The sequence below is a fragment of the Scyliorhinus canicula genome, chromosome 19 (assembly GCF_902713615.1).
Source record: "Scyliorhinus canicula chromosome 19, sScyCan1.1, whole genome shotgun sequence".
Classification (NCBI taxonomy): Eukaryota; Metazoa; Chordata; class Chondrichthyes; order Carcharhiniformes; family Scyliorhinidae; genus Scyliorhinus; species Scyliorhinus canicula.
In genome coordinates, this window is record NC_052164.1 from 75,429,713 (window position 1) to 75,451,085 (window position 21,373).

Consider the following 21,373-nt stretch of genomic DNA (forward strand, 5'->3'; position numbering starts at 1 on the left):
TGAGAAGGGACTTCATACGCCAGCGACCTAGTAGAGCCAAAGTAACTAACGCTCTCTTTGACGGTAGCCTCGAGCAACATTCAGGCCTACACCCCAAGCTGCACGGCCCAACCCTCCTACTCATCATGGACCACACAGGCGGCCGTCCAGCGGGGGCCTTACCCAGCCAATACGCCTGCGCCAGTCAGCGAACCCCGGGGGTCCCCGATGTTACTTTTGCAGCCAGCAGAAACACCCCCGTCAACGCTGCCCGGTCCGCGCTGCCTTTTGTAAGGCTTGCGACAAGAAGGGGCACATCGCCACGGTGTGCCAGGCCTATGCATTTGCCGCTATCGCCCCCAACCCCCTCGTTTACGGACAATGGGCGCCCCAATCTTCACCTCCCCGGACCACGCGCAGCCAGTGGGCGCCGCCATCTTCTCCCCCTCAGACCACGCGCGGCCAGTGGGCGCCGTCATCTCCTCCCCCTCAGATCAAGCGTGGCCAGTGGGCGCTGCCACCTTCCCCTCCGAGCAACACATGCGGCCCAAGGGCTCCGCCATCTTGTGCAACCCCCGCGACATGCGGCCTATGCATGCTGCCATTTTGTCCTCCTCAAGAGCTTCAGGCGCCGCCATCTTATCTCCCCCAAGGCACATGGGCACCGCCAGTGTTCCAGGGCCTGTGCCCCCCGGGCTCGCCATCATCCGACACCAGCGACCACCGACCACGACTCGCCTCAGTGACCATCGACAATGTCACCATCTGCGGCCATGATCAGCAGGACCACGACACCAACCTCGCCAGATTTCTCCACACCGCCACTCTCCTCAACCTCACCTACAACAAGGAGAAGTGTGTGTTTAGCACAACCTGCTTAGCCATCCTCGGCTATGTGGTCTAGAACGGAATTCTGGGGCCCAATCCCGACCGCATGCGCCCCCTCATGGAGCTCCCCCTCCCCCACTGCCCCAAGGCGCTCAAACGCTGCCTTGGGTTCTTTTCGTACTACGCTCAGTAGGTCCCAAACTATGCAGACAAGACCCGTCCACTCATACAGTCAACCCATTTTCCCCTGACGGCCGAGGCACAACAGGCCTTCGCCCATATTAGAGCCGATATCGACAATGCCGTGATGCACACAGTAGACGAGATGCTGCCCTTTCAAGTGGAGAGCGATGCATCAGACGTCGACCTAGCCGCCACCCTCAATCAGGCAGGCAGACCCGTGGCATTCTTTTCCCGCACCCTTCATGCCTCAGAAATTCGGCACTCATCCATTGAAAAAGAGGCCCAAGCTATCGTTGAAGCTGTGCGGCATTGGAGGTATTACCTGGCCGGCAGGAGATTCACTCTCCTCACTGACTAACGGTCGGTAGCCTTCATGATCAATGACACACAGTGGCGCAAGATCAAGAATGATAAGATCTTGAGGTGGAGGATTGAGCTCTCAACCTACAATTATGAAATTTTGTATCACCCTGGTAAGCTCAACGACCCCCAAATGCCCTATCCCGAGATACATGTGCCAGTGCACAAGTAGACTGACTCCGGACCCTGCACGACAGGCTTTGTCACCCAGGAGTCACACGGTTGTACCATTTCATAAAGGGCCACAAACTGCCCTACTCCGTCGAGGACGTACGGACAATCACCAGGGATTGCCAAGTCTGTGTGGAGTGCAAGCCGCACTTCTATCGGCCGCACCGTGCGTGCCTGGTGAAGGCCTCCCGCCCCTTTGAACGCCTCAGCGTGGACTTCAAAGGGCCCCTCCCCTCCACCGACCGTAACACTATTTTCTCAGTGTGGTCGATGAGTACTCCAGATTCCCCTTCGCCATCCCATGCCCCGATATGACGTCTGCCACCGTCATCAAAGTCCTCAACACGATCTTCGTTCTGTTCGGTTTCCCCGCCTACATCCACAGTGACAGGGGATCCTCCTTCATGAGCGATGAGCTGCGTCAATTCCTGCTCAGCAGGGGTATCGCCACCAGCAGAACGACAAGCTACAACCCCCAGGGAAACGGACAGGTAGAGAGGGAGATCGGGACGGTATGGAGGGCCGTCCAGCTGGCCCTACGGTCCAGGAACCTCCCAGCCTCTCGCTGGCAGGAGCTCCTCCCTGATGCACTACACTCCATTTGGTCACTGCTGTGCACCGCCACTAACAACACACCCCATGAATGTCTTTTTGCCTTCCCCAGGAAGTCCACATCCGGGGTGTCGCCCCTGACTTGGCTCCCAGCTCCAGGACCCGTCCTGCTCCGTAGGCATGTCCGACTCCACAAGGTGGACCCGTTGGTGGAAAGGGTGCAGTTGCTCCATGCAAACCCCCAGTATGCTTACGTGGCGTACCACGATGGCCGCGAGGATATTGTCTCCCTCAGGGACCTGACACCAGCAGATCGCACATACACACCCGGCCCGGCACCACCCTCCCCTCCCCCGGTGCTTCCAGCAGCATTCCCCCCCCCCCCCCCCCGGGACCATCCGTTCTTCCCATGCCCAAGGATGAAGAGGATTTTGGCACGCTCTCGGAGGCTCCGGACATCAGACCAGCATCGGCATCGCCGCCACCACTACGTCGCTCCTAGTGGCTCATCAAGGCCCCGGACCGGTTAAACCTCTAACTGGTCCACTGGACTTCAAAAGACATTTATTTTCTCTCTATCAAATATTGTAAATGTAAATGTAAAAAGAAAACCATTTGTTGTATGTAGTTCTCCACCACCCCCGTCGGACTCAATTTTAACAGGGGGTGAATGTGGTAAACCACTTTTTCACCTCTCTTAGGTGGTGTATGGTAGGACCTGTACTACAGGTAGAGCGGTAGTCCCTGCCTGCTGGCTCTGCCCAGTAGGCGGAGTATAAATATGTGTGTCCCCAATGCTGCAGCCATTTTGCCAGCTGCTGTGGGAGGCCACACATCTTAGAGCAATAAAGCCTCAGTTGTACCCAACGCAAGTCTTTGTACAATTGATCGTGCATCATCCCTCTGTCCCTCGCCTCGTTAAATACCCTAGTCAGCACCGGCCTCACTATCTCTGAGAATGTTTTGTAGAACTCCACTGGGTATCCATCCGGCCCCGGGGATTTACTCGACTACATGGCCTTCAAGCCCCCCAGTACTTCCTCAGCTCTGATCGGGGCCCCCAGTCTGCCTACCAGCCCCCTACCCACTTTTGAGAAGGTCAGTCCATCTAAGAAATGCTTCATCTCCTCCAGCGCGCAACTATCTTATCTTTGAACGAAAGTGGAAGCTGACATAATTTAATCTCAATCCTTCTGTAAAAGGCTCTTGAATATGATCATTAAACAATGATTAGGGTCTATTTCCAACAACCCACCCTCTCGTCGATGCATTTGTTGAAACATAATTCTCTGAGATGTTCTGATTGTGTTCTTATTCTGCAACTAATCATAGGTTTGTCTCTGTACAGTTGGGATAATGCATACAAATTGAATTGACAAAGAGTGTCAAAACACGTTGTTAAACCACTGAACTCTGCAACAGTCTTTACAGTTAAAACATATTATGGCAGCATATTGGATGAAATGGTGGTTAAATACACTTAAAATGACAAATAAAACAGGATCTGGTCACGAGCGTGGTGTATGCTGGTCAGATAACATTTAGCACTCTGTAAAATCCATGTAAGGGTTTTTAAGTTATACATGAAGTTCGTGATCACTACCTCCTTTGCATTAGACGCGGCCTCACCATCAGCACCAGCCAATTCTCCTCAGTTGAAAAAAACTGGCAAATTAAGCCAAAGACCTAAAGCTTCTGGTCCTGCCCACCGCAGGATTCATTGCGGGCGGGGTGGTAAATATGAAGGTCAAGCCAAAGGTCCAATGACCTCGGGCATAAATGTCCGGTCCGAGGTCCGGGGGAGGGCAGAGGTACAACACCGGAAAATCCCCAACCCCTATTTCTCTGAACATTTTGATGCACCGCCTGGTCACTTGGCCTAACTAGTGAAAGGGTGTCAATTGGTCTCAAATAAAGCTCCTTTCAGAATATGAGGAAAGAAAATGAACTGGCATTTTCATAATGCCTTCAATCCTCAAAGCCAATATATTGCAGTCATTCTTGTTATGTCAGCAAATGTGGCAACAAATTCCTATGAATAAGAAATGAGAGATAAATGACCAGTCCATCTGTATTTGGTGTGATTGGTTAACACATTTATTTACCAATATTGTAGGATGAAATATTTGTAAATTTAATTTAGCATGCCAATGTTGGTATTTTCTATCCTTGCACTGGTTTCCATGCAAACAGCTGAATGTTTAATGCCAATATGTGCTAATATGGTTTGGATTTAGATTTTGCTTATTGTCACGTGTACCGAGGTACAGTGAAAAGTATTTTTCTGCGAGCAGCTCAACAGATCAGTAAGTAATGAAAAGAAAAGAAATACACAATAGGGCAACACAAGGTACACAATGTAACTACATAAACACCGGCATCGGGTGACGCATACAGGGGTGTAATGTTAATCAGGTTAGTCCATAAGAGGGTAGTTTAGGAGTCTGGTAACAGCGGGGAAGATGCTGTTTTTGAGTCTGTTTGTGCATGTTCTCAGACTTTTGTATCTCCTGCCCGATGGAAGAAGTTGGAAGAGTGAGTAAGCCGGGTGGGAGGGGTCTTTGATTATGCTGCCCGCTTTCCCAAGGCAGCGGGAGGTGTCGATGGAGTCAGTGGATGGGAGGCAGGTTTGTGTGATGGACTGGGCTGTGTTCACGACTCTGAAGTTTCTTGCAGTCTTGGGCCGAGCAGCTGCCATGCCAGGTTGTGATGCAGCCATATAGGATGCTTTCTATGGTGCATCTGTAAAAGTTGGTCAGAGTTAATATGGACATGCCAAATTTCCTTATTTCCTGAAGAAGGATAGGCGCTGTTGTGCTTTCTTGTTGATAGCATCGACGTGGGTGGACCAGGACAGATTTTTGGAGATGTGTACCTCGCGGATATTTGAAGCTGCTAACCATCTCCACCTCAGTCCCATTGATGCTGACAGGGGTGTGTACAGTACTTTGCTTTCTGAAGTCAATGATCAGCTCTTTAGTTTTGCTGGCATTGAGGGATAGTTTGTTGTCGCTGCACCACTCCACTAGGTTCTCTATCTTCCTCCTGTATTCTGACTCGTCGTTATTCGAGATCCGGCCCACTATGGTCGTATCATCAGCAAACTTGTAGATGGAGTTGGAACCAAATTTTGCCACACAGTCATGTGTGTACAAGGAGTATAGTAGGGGGCTAAGTACGCAGCCTTGCGGGGCCCGGTATTGAGCACAATTGTGGAGGAGGTGTTGTTGTTTATTCTCACTGATTGAGGTCTGTGGGTCAGAAAGTCAAGGATCCAGTTGCAGAGTGAGGAGCCAAGTCCTAGGTTTTGGAGCTTTGATATGACCTTGGCTGGGATTATGGTGTTGAAGGCAGAGCTGTAGTCAATAAATAGGAGTCTGCTGTCGGAGTCCTTGTTTTTGAGATGCTCTAGGGATAAGAGATTTCCAGTCAGTAGACTTGAAAATCCATGTCAGGGTTTTTAAGTTATACATGAAGGTAGTGATCACTGCTCGATTATTTTTGTAGTGCAATGTTCAGGCTGAATGAGTGCTACATGGTCGGCTGACTGGATTCAAATAACCAAATGTCATTTCTGCACAACAGACCCATTCCAACGTGCCCAAAAAGATAGCTCTGTAGTGTTGCATTCTTCTCCATTACCCTGGTCAACATAGTATGTTCCTTTGAAGTGTGACATGGAGTCTCTGAAGGGTGTTTGAATTGATAGAAAGGGCCAAATATATCTTTCCAGAATCAGTGGCACCATATTTTATTCCTGGCGTTCACTGGTCAGATGACCGAAGGGGCATTTTTGGGCAGGCGCGATTGGATTTTTGTGATGTTATCTGTGTGCCCTTTGTGGGAGTGAGAATTCCAGCATATCCGTGACTGATGTAGGTCTGCAGAAAGATCGCTCAGGGGGGATGCTGGAAACATTTAGGAGAGTCGGTCAAAAAAGCAGCAAATTGGCGTGGCGCGGAAATTAAAGATCACACCACAGTGAGGAGGTAAGCTTAAGAGAAAGCTATTTAGGATTAAAAGTCCACAAAATCACAACGGGAAAGATAATAATGTCACAGTTTCCAGCTTTTTCCAAATACGGCTTATGACCCTTGGAGTCGGATTGCAAGTTTTCACCTCCTGACCTTGTTCGAGGCTGGTCAGTTTGAATTTTTCTGTCATTCTTGGCCACCCCAATCGCTCGATTTGATTTGGGGTTCTGCAGTCAACTGGGGTCACATTTTCATTTTAAACATGATGCATTTTGTTAATTCCCAGTGCGTTGACTTGATCTTCTGCCGAAACATATGTCAGTGACGATTGCTAGATTTGCTGTCAGACTTTCCTGTCCCTGGATGGCCTTGCAACATCTGTTTATTTACCAATGATGAGATGGGGTATTTTCACATTACTGAAATTTCACTTTGTGTGCCAATGTTGATATTTTCTCTCCTTGCACTGATCCCCATGCTCGCAGATGAATGTTTAATGTTAATATGTGGTGAACTCAATTATTTTGTGGTACAATATTCAAGCTGAACGAATACTACATGGTTGGTTAAGAATATTTTACATAACGTCCTGTCATGGCTGTACAATAGACTCAGCCAACAAGCTCAATAAGACAGCACTGCAGCTTCACTATCTTATCCACAGCTGCAGTTAAAAACTGATTAACAGCACAAATACACACACAGCTAGTTAATGTCAATTAGCACTGGTTTTAATGGTGTTACCATCCTCAAAATTATTTTTCAAAGGAATAATTTTATTCTGGACTCATCCGGCTCCATTCAAAGACACCCCTGATGCCAACATTGACTTTCAGTGATATACTGGGGGAAATGTTAAATTAGTTTGTCAGGAAATTGATGGGATTGGATAATGCATCAGTTTAATACCCACCCACCATCCCTCACCCCCACCCAGATTTTACTGTCCGTCAAAGTTAATGGGGACTGTGTACAAACGGTGTTGAGCAGTCTCATGGATTCCCTGCTGTTCTTTCCTTTTAGATTCAACGTTTGCACCCAGCTCAACCTCCAGGATTAATCTATCTTCTTTATGATGATTGACACGTTTCTAAGTAAATTTGAGCTTGGACAACAGCAACCCAATTTCCACTGAATTATGGTATCACAGTGCAAAATTATCTATAATTTGGAACTAACTGAATAATAAGCAATCTCATCCAGAAAGTCATAAGGATTACTGGTGCATGAAATAGAAATATCACAGAATACAGAGCAGCTGTCTCACTGAAATAAGGGTTAAAGAACACAACCAGGGTTGTGAGAAGGATCTTTAGCTTATATCTGACCCAGGGTACACATCAGAATGCTTGATGCTGATGAGGAATGAAAATTGTCTCAGCATCCATTCATTTCCCACACACAAGCAAAATTGCCCAAATATCCTTTTCCTCTGTAAAATGGGCATGTATCGGCACTAATAAAAGTTATCATGCATCCAGATGACAAAGCTGAACATCGTAAAGTTAACTTTCAAGGTCAGGCGCGGTTCCGTGTGTTGTTCATTGCGCCAACTCTCAACTGGAAAATGACATGAGTGGCTATATGTGGCAACTGTTCCTTTGTAATTTTATTTTGCATTATTGCCCAATGCAAGATCCTCAACTGGCAAAACTAGTTTGTAGAAATTGTCACTTGACCAAACAAATGCAGTGCAGTGTGACCCAGAAACATTCACAGAAAAAAACCAAATTGTTTTTATTGTGTCTGGACAAGGTAAGTTGAAGCTAAATGAAATATGTAGATTGATCATAATCTCTGATTCCAGTAAACATTAATCCTTAGCTTGGTTCTGCACAAAGAAGGTCTAATGGTTTGAAATTTCAAAGCTCTCTCTCACCATTCTATTTTTCTTATCTACCCATTTGTGGCACAAAAGGATTTCTACTTGCAATTATTTCTTCTGGAAAGCTATCAAAATTGGAAGAGTACGCTGATATTTTTATTTCTGCAGCAAATCGCCGATAAGCAACAAGAATTACTTATCTTCTGCACAAGAATAGACACATCAGTTCCCATTTTATACCTGTCCAGCAGCCTGTCACTAAACAGGAACATCTGAAATGATGTCCTCTTATCTGTGACTGTCCCACATAATTATGTGTTGCGACATCAAGTGAATCTGTTTCTGTGAAGTTTGTACAATTTCTGCACTCCGTTAAGAGCCTTCTGGAGGTGATAACACTCACAAACCAAATCAATCACATTCAAACAAATGAAACAAGGCAGGTACACCTTGTCTGTAAAGTGTATTTTAAACGTTGACATTGCCCCACACAATGCAACAAATTAAAGTAACATATTAATTTATAAACATGTTACTTTGCACCATCTGAATATCCAGGTTGGGGACACTGTGCAAAGCAGCTGTCAATTTAAATGCAATGTGGGCAATGCTAACTGATCTTCAAGTAGTTAAAGTTTCACATACTGATTTGAAAGATCTTCTGGTCAGCGGGAGCACACATCGCTGACCGTGTTTGCAACTGTGGGCGCAACATTTTATGCTGGAGCCTGAGGACATTCCAGTCCTCACTCCAGGACGGGTATCAGCAAAGCGCTAAGCCAGGAGGTCGAATGGCAAGGCACAATTGCAATAAAGTCACACCCCCTTTTTCATCATGAACTCAAGAAATGCCCCTTGTGTTGACTCTTCAGTGCCTCAGTGCAATGAATTTCAGAGTTTTAATTGGAATGGATTTTCTTTAATTTGCAACACTTCATGCCGACTCACACCAAAAAAAACATTCTCCTGACAGCTCAGTCTCCCACCCTGATAATATGACCGGTATGCTGACCTCCTCAGTGTGCGTGACAACAACCACCCCACCTGAGACTGCTGACCCTCCTGCCCCACTTCCTGCTGCAGCCTAACAATCGTGAATCTGCTCTGACACTGAGTGGGTGTGATCACAGTTGGGGAATTGGGAGGGAGTCAGGCGTCGTAGTGAATGGGTGAGCGGTGGCCTGGGAGGGGGGTGTAGTAGTCGGTATTAGGGGTATTACGGTACCTAGGTTGGAGGTACCTGATGCTGTAAGATCATTGGTGTTGGAGGTACCTGCTACTGTAAGATCATTGGGGAAGCCTGCCTGCTGCTTCCGCCCAGTAAGGCGGAGTATAAGAGTCTGTGTTTCCCTAGCTGCTGCATTCTGTACCTGCGCTGCTGGGGGAAACATCTAGTTCAATAAAGCCTTCAATTGTCCTACAATCTCGCTTCTGGAGTTATTGATCGTGCATCAGGGGGTAAGTAGTGTTGGGGGCTGAGCACGTCAGAGGAAGGGGATAAAAAGTGTGGGTGGGTTAACTGAGTCAAGGAGGGGGCGAGAACAGTGGGGGACGTAAGCAGTGTCAGGGGATGGGGTGAGAGTTGTGGAGCATGAGCAGTGTCAAGGGGGGGGGGTCGCATTGTCAGCGAGAGGTGAGAGGTATGGGGAGGGGGTGAGCATTGTCTGGGAGGGGGTGGACATTATCAGGGGGAGGGGATGAGCAGGGTCAGAGGGTGAGCAAGGTCGGGGAGGGAGTGAGCAGTGTCAGTGGGAGGTGGTGGGCAGTGTCACAGGGAGAGGGTGAGAAGTGTGGGGGGGGGTGAGCAGTATCGGGGAGGCATGAGAAGTATGGGGGGGTGAATAGTATCAGGGGGAGGGGGTGGGCAGTGTTCGGGGAGGGGGTGAGCAGTGTTGGGGGACGGTGTGAATAGTATCAGGGGGAGGGGGTGGGCTGTGTTTGGTGAGGGGATGAGCAATGTTGGTGGATGGAGTGAGCAGTGTTGGGGGAGAGGGTGAGCAGTGTTGGGGGAGAGGGTGAGCAGTGTTGGGGAAGAGGGTGAGCAGTGTTGGGGGGGTGAGCAGTGTTGGGGGGGTGAGCAGTGTTGGGGGGGTGAGCAGTGTTGGGGGGGTGAGCAGTGTTGGGGGGGTGAGCAGTGTTGGGGGAGGGGATGAGCAGTGTTGGGGGATGGGGTGAGCAGTGTTGGGGAAGGGGGGTGAGCAGTGTTGGGGGGTGAGCAGTGTTGGGGAAGGGGGTGAGCAGTGTTGGGAGAGGGGGGTGTGCAGTGTTGGGGCGGAGGGTGAGCAGTGTTGGAGGGGTAAGCAGTGTTGAGGGTGAGCAGTGTTGGGGGAGAGGGTGAGCAGTGTTGGGGAGAGGGTGAGCAGTGTTGGGGAGAGGGTGAGCAGTGTTGGGGGAGAGGGTGAGCAGTGTTGGGGAGAGGGTGAGCAGTGTCGGGGGTGAGCAGTGTTGGGGGAGAGGGTGAGCAGTGTTGGGGAGAGGGTGAGCAGTGTTGGGGAGAGGGTGAGCAGTGTTGGGGGAGAGGGTGAGCAGTGTTGGGGGAGAGGGTGAGCAGTGTTGGGGAGAGGGTGAGCAGTGTTGGGGAGGGGGTGAGCAGTGTTGGGGGGTGAGCAGTGTTGGGGAAGGGGGTGAGCAGTGTTGGGGAAGGGGGTGAGCAGTGTTGGGGGGGTGAGCAGTGTTGGGGAGGGGGTGAGTAGTGTTGGGGAGCAGTGTTGGGGGAGGGGGTGAGCAGTGTTGGGGACGGGTGAGCAGTGTTGGGGAGGGGGATGAACAGTGTTGGGGAGAGGGTGAGCAGTGTTGTGGGAGGGGGTGAGCAGTGTTGGGGAAGGGGGTGAGCAGTGTTGGGGGAAGGGGATGAACAGTGTTGGGGAGGGGGTGAGTAGTGTTGGGGGAGCAGTGTTGGGGAGGGGGTAGGCAGTGTTATGGGAGGGGGTGAGCAGTGTTGGGGAAGGGGATGAACAGTGTTGCGGGAGAGGGAGAAGTGTTGGGGGAGGGGAGGAGAGCTGTTTTGGGGAGGGGGTTGAGCAGTGTTTGGTAGGGTGGGTGAGCACTGTCAGGGAGGGGGTGAGCAGAGACGGGGGAGGGTGAGCAGTGTTGGGGACGGGTGAGCAGTGTTGGGGAGGGGGTGAACAGTGTTGGGGAGGGGGTGAGAACCATCGGGGGAGGGGGTGAGCAGTGTTGGGGGAGGGGGTGAGCAGCGCCGGCGGAGGGGGTGAGCAGTGTCGGGGGAGGTGGTGAGCAGTGTCGGGGGAGGGGAGAGTAGTGACGGGGGAGGGGTTGAGCAGTGTTGGGGGAGGGGTTGAGCAGTGTTGGGGGAGGGGGTGAGCAGCGCCGGCGGAGGGGGTGAGCAGTGTCGAAGGAGGGGAGAGTAGTGACGGGGGAGGGGAGAGTAGTGACGGGGGAGGGGTTGAGCAGTGCTGGGAGAGGGGGTGAGCAGTGTCAGGGGAGGGGGTGAGCAGTGTTGGGGGAGGGGGTGAGCAGTGTCGGGGGAGGGGGTGAGCATTGTCAGAGGGAGGGGGGTGAGCAGTGTCGGGGGAGGGGGTGAGCAGTGTCGGGGGAGAGGGTGAGCAGTGTCGGGGAGGGGGTGAGCAGTGTCGGGGGAGAGGGTGAGCAGTGTTGGGGGAGGGGGTGAGCAGTGATGGGGGAGGGGGTGAGCAGTGTCCTCAAAGTCCTCACATACAGCTGCAACTAGCAGGCCGTTGCGGCCACTCAACATATGGAACTCGCCGTCCGAGACGTCGACGTGGTGGGAGTCCGGTCCAACTACGTGAGACAGCGCCTACTCGAAAAAGGGGCCCTAGACCTGGATCAGACGGTAAAATTAGCCTCCTCTCTGGAAGTAGCGTTCCAAAGCCTTAACACGTTCCCGTCTGAGCACGCGACCCCTGGTGGACCCCCAACCAAAGACTACCCCAGGCCAGTGCCGCGAGGCTGCCCGCCACCATGGGGGACTACCCTGCTATTTCTGCGGCCAATCCCAACACCCCCGGCAGCACTGCCCGGTCCGTAACGCGAGCTGCCCCAGCTGTGGGAGAAAAGGACATTTCGCCAAAGTTTGCCTGGCCAGGTCCAAGAATGCGAAACCGCAGGCCCGCCCCTCAGACTCACAGGCCAGCAGACCCCATAGTGTGGCAGCGTGTCTGCTGACTCGGCCCCCTGTAGGCACATCATCAGCCTCGGGCTATCCGTGGAGGCAGCCACCTTACAACCCACAGCACGAGCGACTCACGGGGGCCGTCATCTTGGCCATCCTCCCCCATGCGGCCGGCCATGTGCGATCCATGGGGGCTGCCATCTTGGACGCCATATTCCTCACCGCCCGACACGCTCGACCAACGGGGGCCGCCATCTTGGCTGCCATCTGCTACGCCGCTCGAGAAGTGCGACCAACAAGGGCAACCATCGTGGAACCGCCCCAGCACCTCCGACCATGTCGGCTACCCGCAACTCAGCACGGTCACCTTGGACCAGTCGCAAAGCAAACACCTCCGGAGTTCCATGATGACCGTCCGGGTAAACGGGCCCGAAACGCCTTGCCTCTTCGACTCCAGGAGCACAGAGAGCGTCATTCACCCAGACATGGTAAGGCGCTGCTCGCTCCCAATTATCCCGGTGCACCAAACCATCTTCCTCTCCTCTGGCCCGCACTCGGTGCAAATCCGAGGGTGCACTACCGCAACCCTAGCAATACAAGGCGCCGAGTATGCCAATTTTAAATTATGCTCCCAGACCTCTGCGCTCCTCTCCCATTGGGAGTAGATTTCCAATGCAACCTCAGGAGCCTAACCCTGAAATTCGGGGGGCCCCTACCCCCACTCACCGTATGTAGCCTTGCGACCCTAAAGGTCGACCCTCCCCCACTCTTCGCAAACCTCACCGCTGACTGCAAACCAGTCGCTACCAGAAGCAGGCGGTATAGCATACAGGACAGGACTTTTATAAGGTCCGAGGTCCAGCGACTCGTGCGGGAGGGAGACATCGGGGCCAGCAATAGCCCAGGAGAGCTCAGGTGGTGGTCGTCAAGACCAGGGAAAAGAACCAGATGGTTGTAGATTACAATCAAACCATAAACCGGTACACGCACTTTGATGTGTACCCCCTTCCCCGGATTGCAGACATGATTAACCAGATCGCACACTACCGGGTGTTCTCCACGGTGGATCTGAAGTCTGCATACCCCCAGCTCCCAATCCGCCCGGAGAACCGCCACTACACGGCATTTGAGGCAGACGGCCGCCTTTTCCACTTCCTTTGGGTCCCCTTTGGCATCACAAACGGGGTCTCGGTGTTCCAAAGAATAATGGACCGAATGGTGGACCAGTACGGGCTGCGGGCCACATTTCCGTACTTGGACAATGTCACCATCTGCGGCCATGATCAGCAGGACCACCATGCCAACCTCCACATATTTCTCCAAACCGCTCAAACCCTTAACCTCACTTACAACAAGGAGAAATGTGTTTTCCTCGGCTACGTCGTGGAAAACGGGGTTCTAGGACCCGACCCCGACCGTATGTGCCCCCTCCTGCAACTTCCCCTCCCCCCACTGCCCCAAGGACCTGAAAAGATGCCTCAGGTTAGTTTCATTTTTTGCCCAGTGGGTCCCCAACTATGCGGACAAAGCCCACACACTAAGCAAGGCCACCATCTTCCCACCGGCGGCTGAGGCCCGCCAGACCTTCAGCTGCATCAAGGCGGATATTGCCAAAGCCGCGATGTGCCCGGTGGACGAGTCCGTCCTCTTCCAGGTGGAGAGCAACGCATCAGAGGTCGCTCTCGCCGCTACCCTCAATCAAGCAGGCAGACCGGTAGCGATTTTATCGCGCACTCTCACCACCTCCGATATTCGGCACTCTTGAGTCGAAAAGGATGCCCAAGCCATCGTGGAAGCCATACGGCACTGGAGGCACTACCTCGCTGGTAGGAGGTTTACCCTCGTCACCGCCCACCGATTGGTAGCCTTCATGTTCGATAATACGCAGCGGGGCAAAATCAAGAATGATAAGATCTTGAGGTGGAGGATCGAACTCTCCACCTATAATCACGATATAGTATATCGTCCTGGGAAACTCAGCGAGCCTCCATCTTGTGCCCTGTCCCGCTGCACATGCGCCAGCACACAAGATGACCGACTATGGGCTATCCACGATGACCTCTGCCACCCGGGGGTCACCCGACTTATCCACTATATCAAGGCCCGCAACCTGCCCTACTCCACCGAGGAGGTCAGAGCCATGACCAGGGTCTGCCAGATCTGTGCGGAGTGTAAACCGCACTTCTATCGACCAGATAAGGCCCACCTGGTAAAGGCATCCCGGCCCTTTGAGCACCTCAGTATCAATTTCAAAGGGCCCCTCCCTCCAATAACCACAATACATATTTCCTTAATATTATTGAAGAGTTCTCCCGCTTCCTCTTTGCAATCCCTTGCCCCAACATGACCACGTCCACTGTCATTAAAGCCCGACATAGTGTTTTCATCCTGTTTGGATTCCCCAATTATGTCCACAGTGACCGGGACTCATCGTTCATGAGCGACGAACTGCGTCAGTACCTCCTCAGTAAGGGCATCGCCTCAAGCAGGAGTACCAGTGATAACCCCAGGGGAAATGGGCAGGTGGAGAGGGAGAATGTGACGGTCTGGAAGACCGTCCGACTGACCCTGCAGTCTAGGAATCTCCCAATTTCCCACTGGCAGGAGGTCCACCCCGATGCGCTCCACTCTGTTAGGTCCCTACTTTGCACGGCCACAAACGAGACCCCTCATGACCGCATATTTATTTTCCCCAGGAGATCCACCTCAGGGGCCTCCCTTCTGTCCTGGCTGAAGACACCGGGGCCCGTCCTACTCAGAAAACACGTCAGGAGCCATAAGTGCAACCCTCTGGTGGAGAGGGTCCAGCACCTGCACTCCAACCCCCAGTACGCATGTATCGAACACCCCGATGGTCGACAGGACACAGTCTCCTTCCGGGACTTGGCACCCTCCGGTTCCACCACTACCACCGCCACTCTATCCCTATCCCGCCCAACCTACCATGACCTGCGCCCCCGCCCCTATATGGTCGCATCAACTTGAAAACAAATTAGTTCCCTCGAATGGTTTGCAATCAAATTCTGCATCTAGAATATTGATGGTTTGTCGCCGCTTCTTCGAGCAAAGGCCGGAAATACAGAGGAAATGGTGTAAATGTTTCGACCGCTTCTTTAAGAATTCCACCGATAGTGCAACTTGAAGATCTTGACCAGGGCCAGAAAGAATCTATGGCTAAAGTTCTGAAAGAAAATTCAATACTGGGACTATAAAATTGGATGCTTAACACTCTCAGCATCCAGCACCCGTGTGATAAGGCCCGGTGAAATAATTTCCGCAGTCATTTTAGGACTAGATTTGCACGTCTGGTGAGTGGAAAGGATATGGGACACGACCTTTACTCCTGGAGCAAAGGAGCAAGCTTTGAGGTAAACCGCCATGGAGTGAGTAAAATGGGTAGAAAGTAGGTTTACATGCAACTATAAATTATTTTTTCTCTTTTGCCAGACAGAGCTCGTTGACTCTCGTGCCTGAGCTGTCATTTGAATTGCTTGAGTATGCCTGTAGCCTGCAGGCATTTGCATCCACCGCATCTGAACCACTGAGGCTTCAGTAAACTTTGAGACTCTGGCTCCCAGCATGGTTGTTTTTGGAGCCTGTTGTCATGTTTGTGGAGATGTTGTCAAATCATGAGAGTGTTTAGATTCTGAAGAGTGTCAAGTGCCGAAATCATCTTTATAAACATTGTAGAAGGTCAAACTATTCGCCGCAATATCCCTCTGTGTCCCAAGAGGGATGGAAGCAAAGGCAGGAGAGCAGGGCCCAAAGTTATTTGCTTTGATTTATCCGTGGAGTCAATCAATCAAATGGTCTCCTGAAAAGACAGTTTGATTCAATCATTTATTTTTTATTGTACAAAAATAGGTGACAAAAAAAAGTTTTATTTTGACATGATGTCTTCTCATGTCATGAAGGATTCATTGCCTCCGAGATTTAAGCTTCAATTCAGAATCAACAGCTCAAAAGATGCTCTATAATTTTAAGCACATAAATAAAGATGAGCCAGCCACGTTTTATTTTTTCATGGGTTGCGGGCATCATTGGCGAGGCCAGCATTCATTGCCCTTCCCTATTTGAGATGCTGATGGTGAGCTGCCTTCAGGAACTGCTTCACTTCATGTGGTGTAGGGACGCCCACGGTGTTGTTAGGGGCGGAGTTCCAGGAATTTGATCTAGCAACTGTGAAGGAACGACGATACAGTTCCAAGTCAGGATTGCGTGTGCCTTAGATGGAAACTTGCAGATGAGGGTGTTCCTATACATCTGCTGCCCTTGTCCTTCTGGGTGGTGTAAGTGGCGGGTTTAGAAGGTGCAAAGATGGGTGACAGGTTAGAAGATTCGATAGGCTATGAAGAACAGCAGTGAATGAGAAACAATTGGTAAGGAAAGGACAAATTTGAGAGTAAGCTGGCTAGAAATATAAAACCAAATAATAAGAGGTTCTGTAGGTATTTAAATAAGGAAGTAATTAGCAAAGTGGGCATTGTTCTTACAAAAAGTGAGTCTGGGGAAATAATGGAAAATAAGGCGATGGCTGATGAATTGATCAGCATCGGGGTTCTCTGTTAGCAGAATCCTCCGCCCCGCCGGTAGGTCACCCACGCCTGCCCGTTTCCTGGCACCGTGGGTGAGACCATGCTACCGTGTAAACCTGCTATCCAATTTTTCAAGATCATGGTTGATCATCCAACTCAGTAACCCATTCCTGCTTTCTCTCTATATCCTTTGTTCCCTTTATCCCCAAGAGCTCAAATCTTTATCACAGAACTGACTGAATAATGCAACCATACCATAGCTATCATATTATCTCTCGCTACCTGCTGCTGTTCTCTCTTTCTGAATTCTTTCCTCTCGGTTTCATACAAGATTAGGGGCAGCATGGTAGCACGGTAGTGAGCATAAATGCTTCACAGCTCCAGGGTCCCAGGTTCGGTTCCCAGCTGGGTCACTGTCTGTGCGGAGTCTGCACGTCCTCCCCGTGTGTGCGTGGGTTTCCTCCGGGTGCTCCGGTTTCCTCCCACAGTCCAAAGATGTGTGGGTTAGGTGGATTGGCCATGATAAATTGCCCGTAGTGTCCTTAAAAGTAAGGTTGGGGGGGGGTTGTTGGGTTACAGGTATAGGGTGGATACGTGGGTTTGAGTAGGGTGATCATTGCTCAGCACAACATCGAGGGCCAAAGGGCCTGTACTGTGCTGTACTGTTCTATCTCAGGTTGAAATATGGTCAATTTGCTCTTATATAAATGGTATGATTGGATTCATTCATTATGTGGAATTTCCAATTATCACATATTCATTCTCAATTATCATGACACACAATGAGTTCTGAATTATCACAGCATGCAAAGGATTCTGTACTTCATGTGTCAATGTGTAAGTCTGAAGCACTGAGTTCCTTTCTCCCCTATATGTATCAACTCATACTGGGGCTTGGTTCTCAGGAAGCTGTCAGCCCTCCGGTCCCTTGTTTAAATGGCTACTCTTCATTTATGAATTTTAGTGGTGGGTGGCTGTCTGACAGTGAGTGAGAGCATGACAAACAAGTCCTATACAAGCCACCATCAACAGTGCATTGCAGTCAAGATACTATTTTTTCTTTCATGGAAGTTCAACGATCCAGGACTCAATAACCTATGTAAGGCAGTAAACACATTCCTCAAACAACTCCCTCATAATCTTACAGCTATATTTTTCTCCACTCAATCCCAAGGTTTCAAACATCCTGCGGAAAGGGTGTAAAGGAGTTTTACCAGGATGCTGCCTGAATTGGAGGTTAGGTCTTATGAGGAATGGTTGAGGGAGCTAGGGCTTTTCTGTTTGGAGCAGAGGAAGATGAGAGGCGACTTAATAGAGGTTTATAAGATGATGAGGAGGATAGATACAGTGGACGTTCAGAGACTATTTCCTCAGGTGGATGTAGCTGTCACAAGGGGGCATGACTATAAGGTTCGGCTGGGAGATACAGGAGGAATGTCAGAGGTAGGTTCTTTACTCAGAGTGGTTAGGGTGTGGAATGGACTGCCTGCTGTGATAGTGGAGTTGGACACTTTAGGAACTTTCAAGCGGTTATTGAATAGGCACATGGAGCAGACCAGAATGACAGGGAGTGGGATAGCTTGATCTCGGTTTCGGACAAAGCTCGGCACAACATCGAGGGCCAAAGGGCCTGTTCTGTGCTGGACTGTTCTATGTTCTATGCCATAGTTCCTGTCTTTTTCCATATTTTACTGACCCCCCTGCACTCTTGCAGCCTCTCACCTGATATCCTGCCCTCTCTTTGACATGGAGCTCTTCTGGCACAGTGGTAGTGCCCTTAACTCTAAAACTGGATTACTGCCAACGCTGCTACACTGTTGGTTGAACAACCACCACCTTTTCACTGCTGAACTAAGGTTGGAGTCATTTCTTTTCTGTCGCAAAAATGCCTTTGTTTGGAAGATTGGACGTATTCAACGTGAGTTTAAAGGATTGCACACAGTAAAGGTGAGATAAATAATCTTCATTGTCACAAGTAGGCTTACATTAACACTGCAAAGAAGTTACTGTGAAAAGGCCCCTGTCGCCACATTCCGGTGCCTATTCGGGTACGTAGAGGGAGAATTCAGAATTCTCAGCTGGTACGGGAATTGAACCCGCGCTACTGGCCTTGTTCTGCATCACAAACCAGATGTCTAGCCCACTGAGCTAAACCAGCCTTGTGGTACATAGAACGCATGTGTTACTTTTTCCGGTCGATGTTAACCGACAGACAGTGATGTTGCTGACTGTCTGTGGGATCCTACTTATGGGGTGACAAAAAGCCTAATGTATACTGCAGCTATGGATACTAAGATGCCCGAGACGCATTCCCTGATGGGACGGAGAATCTCGCATCATGGAAAAGTCAGGATCAGTGCCAAGTGCCGATCTGAATGCAATGCTCCAACAGCTGGGGCTGTTCACGAGGTCCACGATATGCACTGGTGGGGATATAAACAAATGAAAACGGGTGTCAATAACCTTTTTGCACCTATTTACCAGGCCCGGCACCCTATGGTCCAACCTCCCATGATACTCCCGCCCCCGTGGCTGGGAATCACTTGAGCGCATATCACTTGTGGTTTCTACCAGCATGGCCCTGGCAAGGTGAACCTCATGGTGAGCCAAGGAGGCAAAACATCCAGATGAGGCTGGATTCTCCGGTCCCCCAGCTGCATGTTTCTCGCAGCAGGCCATTCACTGACGGCATGATTCTATACTCCTGCCACTTGTCAATGGGATTTGCAGTTGGACCCACCCCATGCTACCGGGAAACCCGCGCATGGGGGAGCACAGCTGGTAGGGATAGTGAGTCCCAATGGTCGAAGAATTCCAGCCTATATTTTAGAACAAGAGTTTAGTTGCAAAATATCTAGGGCAGGATTCTCTGTTCCTGAGACTACGTTTTGACGCCAACGCAGAATTTGTGGACTTTCACGACAGCAAAACTGGCACCGAACCTGGATCGATTCAGCAACTGTGGAGTGGCTAGCACCAGCACCACGTGAAACATCGTCAATTTCAATAAAAAACAGTGGGGGATTTGCCAGGTCCATGATTGCAACTTGGGAGGCTGACAAGCTGCAGCCGAACTTACACATTACAATCCTCACACACACTCATCCCAGCCAACAATATGGCACTGGTTGTGCTGGAGCAGGCACATACAGCTGGGGCCACAGGGCACCTAGGGGAGGTGGCCTGGAGGGACACCTATATGACCCGTGGCCCTAAGTTCACACTGAGTTGTCGGCGGCATGCGCAGCTGCATGGCTGCCTTTCCAGCTGTGGCAATGGTGTTCCGTGTCCATCCACCTCGACCCTACAGCCCTCCTCCTAGCCATCCCCGATACTCCCCCCCGGCCCTCGGAGCAGCACCCCCCCCAACCAGCAGCACACATGTCAGCATACTATGGCGATGTTGGACACTTTCCGTACTCCCCACTATCTCACTCAGGAGCCACGACACTGATTTCATGATTTTTAAAAGCACAAGTGAACCGTGCCATCGGGAACTCAGCCCACCAGAGGCGGAGAATGATGGAGGCCTGGAGAATACCGGTTCAGGCCCGCTAGTGATATGCAAATGGTGGCTGCTGTACGTGCGTTCCGGACTGCTTTGACACCGCTGTCGAGGTGAGGGAGAATTGCAATTTGGCGTCAAATCGGGCCAGCCAAGTTTTTAGCATCCTAACCTATTCTCTGCCCAATCATGTTTCCCAATTTTAGCGTCAGCCAATGGAGAATCCCGCCCCTGATTTTGAATGCAAAAGAAAACAAATTCCCAGCTTCACCCTTGTCACTTACTTCATTGATATCTTAGTTTAATATCAGGTTGAGGAATTAGATACATATGCCAGTGCATGAATTGACGATCAAGCGGACCTGGATCGTGATGAGTTTCTTGAGCTTTACTGCAAGCAAGTGCAGTTGATGCAACACTGGTTAATTGGGACTTCCAGATGGTGGAGAGATCTTGGTGAGTTAGGTGTTGAGCCACTTGTCACAGAATAGCCAACCTTGACTCAGTTGTTGTAACCATGGAATTTGCCAGAGCTGTATGAAGTAGATGTAATAAGCAAAGAGTCAATAATTTGTTTGATCGGCCTTTTATGGTCAAATGATCTTTCAAAGCCGGGCTTTATAAAAGAATTGGGATGAAATGTTAATTATACATTGGGTGAGTCAGCTTCACAGCATCATTCATGGTCAGATCATTCATTCATTTGTTAGTCCTGTGATGTTCAAAACTCAGAAGCAAAACGTGACATGTATCTTAGATAGTCAGTAACTGCTGAAGCTTTTCATCGGTAGCTTATTATGCCAGCAAAATACTGCAGACGCTTAAATTCTGAAATAGGAACAGAAAATCCTGGATGCATCAGGAAGGGAGAGAAAAATATCACAATTGTTTCTCTCTGCACAGATGCTGCCTTGTCTATTGAGTATTTCTAACATGTGTTATTTATATATAGTAGCTTGTGCTGCCTTTCTCTCCATTGTATGATTATCTCTGTCATCTCCCCTTTGGATGCTAAATTTATCAGTGTTGAGAAAAGTGTTGCCTTTCTCAGATAGTTGGGAGAGAATAGTTTGAGAAGTGCAAATGTGATTGTTATTTCCAGTTCTTTTTCCTTTAAATCCTATTCAATGCAAGGTTATTGATGAATCCTTACGTTTCTTAGACAGCATTGATTTCCTGCATTGGTTCTGAAATACAGAATACATTGCTGTGCACGATATTAGAATTTATATGAACTGCATGGCAGCTCTAACACTATCATGAGAACAATAATTTGCATTGATGTAGCACCTTTTAAAAATCCCCAAGGCACTTCAGAGCAGTGTTATGAAGCAAAATTGGACACTGAGTCACATAAGACAGTGCTACACT